Source organism: Triticum aestivum, chromosome 3A, assembly GCF_018294505.1.
Source record: "Triticum aestivum cultivar Chinese Spring chromosome 3A, IWGSC CS RefSeq v2.1, whole genome shotgun sequence".
NCBI classification, from domain to species: Eukaryota; Viridiplantae; Streptophyta; class Magnoliopsida; order Poales; family Poaceae; genus Triticum; species Triticum aestivum.
The window spans coordinates 599,839,329-599,844,772 of NC_057800.1; positions in this window are offsets into that span (position 1 = coordinate 599,839,329).

A 5,444-nucleotide genomic window follows, 5' to 3' on the forward strand; every position below is an offset into this window, starting at 1 on the left:
AGATGAGTCCAAGATCAATGCTATTAAGACTTGGCCCCAACCAATCAACTTGCAACAAGTGCATAGCTTTCTTGGCCTTGCGGGTTTCTATCGTCGCTTTGTGAAAGATTTTAGCACCATTGCTTCGCCTTTGCATGCTTTGAGAAAGAAGAATGCGCCTTTTGTTTGGGGACCATCCCAAGATACCGCTTTCAATGAGCTTAAGAGTTTGCTTACTCATGCTCACGTGCTTGCTTTACCCAACTTTGACAAACCCTTTGAGATTCATTGCGATGCTAGTGCTAATGGCATAGGAGGTGTGTTAGCGCAAGAGAAGCGCCCCATAGCTTACTTTAGTGAGAAACTCTCCGACGCGCAACTCAATTACCCCATATATGACAAAGAGTTATATGCTTTAGTCCGCATTTTGCATGAATGGGAACACTATCTTCGCCCTCATGAGTTTATCATTCATACCGATCATGAAACGCTCAAGTATCTTAAGGGCCAAACTAAGTTGAACAAGCCTCATGCTAAATGGAGTGAATTTATCAAGTCTTTTCCTTATGTCATCAAGTACATTAAGTGCAAGGAAAACATTGTGGCGGATGCCCTTTCCCGCATATGCATGCTTGTCACTCAACTTGAATTGGATGTCATTGGCTTTGAGCATATCAAAGAATTGTATGACCATGATCCTACTTTTGCTACTCCTTATGCCAAACGTTTGACGCTCAACTTTTGGGAACGCTATTACATCAAAGATGGATATCTTATGAGAGCTAACAAACTTTGCATCCCCGAGTCTTCTCTTTGTATGTTGCTTTTGCAGGAATCTCATGGAGGAGGCTTAATGGGACATTTTGGATGAGACAAGACGTTCGCCACGCTCTCGAAGAACTACTTTTGGCCAAAGATGTTTCGCGATGTCAACCGCTTCACCAACCGATGCTCTACATGTCGCAAAGCTAAGTCCAAGGCTCAATCCCATGGCCTTTATATGCATCTACCAATTCCATATCAACCATGGTAAGACATTAGCATGGACTTTGTACTTGGTTTGCCTAGGACTAGAAATGGGAAGGATTCGGTATTTGTCGTTGTGGACCGTTTCTCAAAAGTGGCACATTTCATTCCTTGCAACAATATAGACGATGCTTCACATGTTGCTAATCTCTTTTGTAGGGAAATATTGCGTCTACATGGAGTGTCAAAGACTATCATCTCGGACTGCGACGTCAAGTTCCTTAGCTACTTTTGGAAGACCCTATGCACCAAGCTCGGAATCAAGCTACTCTTCTCTACGGCATATCATCCAAAACCGCAGCCAAACAAAAGTTACCAACCGCACACTCTCCGCTCTACTTCGAGTACTCATCAAGAAGAACATCAAGGAGTGGGAGGAGTTCCTACCTATCGCCGAGTTCACCTACAACCGAGCAAGACACTCAACAACCGGCAAGTCCCCTTTCGAGGTCGTCTACGGCTTCAACCCTTTGTTACCATTGGACATTCTCCCTCTACCACTCCAAGAGCGCATCAATTTGGACGCTAGTGCAAGATTGACACATCTCAAGAAGGTGCATGAAGATACAAGGAACACCATCGAGCGCCAAGTTCAATGCCTTGCGTCTAAGCTCAACTTCAACAAGCACCCTATGGTCTTCAACATTGGTGATCTCGTGTGGCTACACCTTCACAAGGACCATTTTCCACAAGAACGCAAGTCCAAGCTTCGATCCCGAGCGGATGGACCCTTCAAGGTGCTCGCATGCTACAACGACAACGCTTACAAGATCGACTCCCGCGCGACAAGTACAACGTGAGCGACATCTTCAACGTCAAAGATCTCTATCCCTTCCATGGTGATGAAGAATTTGATCCGAGGTCGGATCTTCCCCAAGGGAGGGGAGATGATGCAGAGCATCCCAAGGCCACCCCCATGGACCCAACTACATCTCCTATGACACCTCTTGGACCCATGACACGAGCACGTGCAAGAGCTCTTGAAACCAAGGTGACATCTCACCTCTCACAATTCCACTTCGATGCACATCAGACATGGCTACTACATCATATGGACACTTTGTGCATACTCAGGTATCATGGAGAAGCTAAGGAGCAAGGACAAGAAGAAGAGGAAGATGGACGAGAAGACGGAGAAGAAGGAGGGATGAAGGAAAAGTCCCAGCCACCGGACGACCGGCTGCGACCGGACGTCCGACGCCTGATGCTCCAGCCAAACCCCAGCGAGCGGACGTCCGGCCCAGACCGGACGACCGGTGCCCCTGCACCCGAGCCAAACAAGTGGACGACTGGTGCCAGCGGACGACCGGTAGCCACCGAAAATCCGCTACACCAGCATCCGAGCCAGAATGAGCGGACGACCGGCAGCCACTGGACGTCCGGCCGCCCCTAAGACACCGGACGTCCACCCCCCAGCGGACGTCCGTTACCTGGTTGTGTCCAGATTCGGGCCCGAGGCCCATGTACCCCTACTTTCGCCCCCTTTTGCACTTAGACTATAAATAGACCTCCTATTCATCCTAGCTAGGGTCAGCAAAGGATTAGCTCATATTTCGTGTGAGAGCTTTGCTCATCCACTTGGTCACCTTCTCCTCGGAGATTCGAGCCTCCACCGAAGAAGATCCCCAAGCGGATTCAAGACCCCTCTTTAGGGAAGAACTCAAGACCTCCTCACGGAGAAGACCGGCTGCCCTTGTATCGTCCTTAGTTGATCGTGCACCATGTGAACTCTATGTATCCGAGGATCTAGCACATGTGTGACTATCTTGTGTTGGTTTAGTGATTCTCTTGTGTTTTCCTTTGTGTTCCCTTCGTTTTCTCCCCTTGTGTTCTTCATGTTCATCGCGGGATCCGCTCCTATAGTGAAAGATTGGCCCCTAGGGTTCCTACCCTACATCACAATTCAAAACCAATACCCTTAATTGGATGGAAGGCATTCATCCTCAAGTGAGCTCAATGATATTGTAGATGGCTAGCATGCGTCTTCTGAAGGAAATATGCCCTGGAGGCAATAATAAAGTTGTTATCTATATTTCCTTATATCATGATAAATGTTTATTATTCATGCTAGAATTGTATTAACCGGAAACTTGGTACATGTGTGAATACATAGACAAACAGAGTGTCCCTAGTATGCCTCTACTTGACTAGCTCGTTAATCAAAGATGGTTAAGTTTCCTAGCCATGTACATGTGTTGTCATTTGATGAACGGGATCACATCATTAGAGAATAATGTGATGGACAAGACCCGTCCGTTAGCTTAGCATAATGATCGTTCAGTTTTATTGCTACTGCTTTCTTCATGACATATACATGTTCCTCTGACTATGAGATTATGCAACTCTCGAATATCGGAGGAACACCTTGTGTGCTATCAAACGTCACAACATAACTGGGTGATTATAAAGATGCTCTACAGGTGTCTCCAATGGTGTTTGTTGTGTTGGCATAGATCGAGATTAGGATTTGTCACTCCGTCTATCAGAGAGGTATCTCTGGGCCCTCTCGGTAATTCACATCAATATAAGCCTTACAAGCAATGTGACTAATGAGTTAGTTGCGGGATGATGCATTACGGAACAAGTAAAGAGACTTGTCGGTAACGAGATTGAACTAGGTATTGAGATACCGACGATTGAATCTCGGGCAAGTAACATACCGATGACAAAAGGGAACAACGTATGTTGTTATGCAGTTTGACCGATAAAGATCTTCATAGAATATGTAGGAATCAATATGAACATCCAGGTTCCTCTATTGGTTATTGACCGGAGATGAGTCTCGGTCATGTCTACATAGTTCTCGAACCCGTAGGGTCCGCATGCTTAACGTTATGTGACGATATGTATTATGAGTTATGTGATTTGATGACCGAAGTTTGTTCAGAGTCCCGGATAAGATCAGGGACATGACGAGGAGTCTCGAAATGGTCTAGACGTAAAGATCGATATATTGGAAGGCTATATTCGGACATCGGAAAGGTTCCGAGTGATTCGGGTATTTTTTGGAGTATCGGAGAGTTACGGGAATTCGTATTGGGCCTTAATGGGCCATAAGGGAAAGGAGAGAAAGGCCTCAAGGTTGGCTGCACCCCTTCCCCATGGACCGGTCCAAATTGGACTAGGGAAAGGGGCACCCCCTTCCTTCCTTCTCCTTCTCCCTTCCCTTTTTCCTATTCCATGTGGGAGGTGGAATCCTACTTGGACTAGGGAGTCCTAGTAGGAGTCCACACTTTGGGCGCGCCCTATGAGGGCCGGCCTCCTCCTGCCTCCATCCTTTATATACGTGGCCAGGGGGAACCCCATAGACACACAAGTTGATCATTGATCTTTTAGCCGTGTGCGGTGGCCCCCTCCACCATAATCCACCTGGGTCATATCGTAGCGGTGCTTAGGCAAAGCCCTGTTCTGGTAGCATCATCATTACCGTCATCACGCCGTCGTGCTGACGAAGCTCTCCCTCGACACTCTACTGGATCGTGAGTTCGTGTGATGTCATCGAGCCGAACGTGTGCAGATCACGGAGGTGTCATACTTTCGGAACTAGGATCAGTCGATCGTGAAGATGTACGACTACATCAACCGGTTGTCATAACGCTTCCGTTTACGGTCTACGAGGGTATGTGGACAACACTCTCCCCTCTCGTTTCTATGCATCACCATGATCTTGCGTGTGCGTAGGAATTTTTTTGAAATTACTGCGTTCCCCAACAGTGGCATCAGAGCCAGGTTTATGCGTAGATGTTATATGCACGAATAGAACACAAAGGAGTTGTGGGCGTGGGTATATACATATTGCTTGTCGTCACTAGTTGATTCTTGATTCGGCGGTATTGTTGGATGAAGCGCCCCATAACAACATTACGCGTACGCTTACGCGAGACTGGTTCTACCGATGTGCTTCGCACACAAGTGGCTGGTGGGTGTCAGTTTCTCCAACTTTAGTTGAATCGGATTCAATGAACATGGTTCTTTCTGAAGATCAAAAAACAATCACTATACCGCGTTGTGGTTTTTGATGCGTAGGTAAGAACGGTACTTGCTCAGCCCATAGCAGCCATGTGGAACTTGCAACAACAAAATAGAGGACGTCTAACTTGTTTTTGCAGGGTGATACGTCTCCAACGTATCTATAATTTTTGATTGCTCCATGCTATATTATCTACTGTTTTAGACATTATTGGGCTTTATTATCCACTTTTATATTATTTTTGGGACTAACCTATTAACCGGAGGCTGCTACCTCTTGAGCACTGCGTTGGATTTCCCCGAAGAGGAAGGGATGATGCAGCAAAGTAGCGTAAGTATTTCCCTCAGTTTTTGAGAACCAAGGTATCAATCCAGAAGGAGGCTACGCTTGTGTCCCTCGTACCTACACAAAAACAATAGCTCAACGCAACCAATGCGCTTAGGGGTTGTCAATCCCTTCACAGTCACTT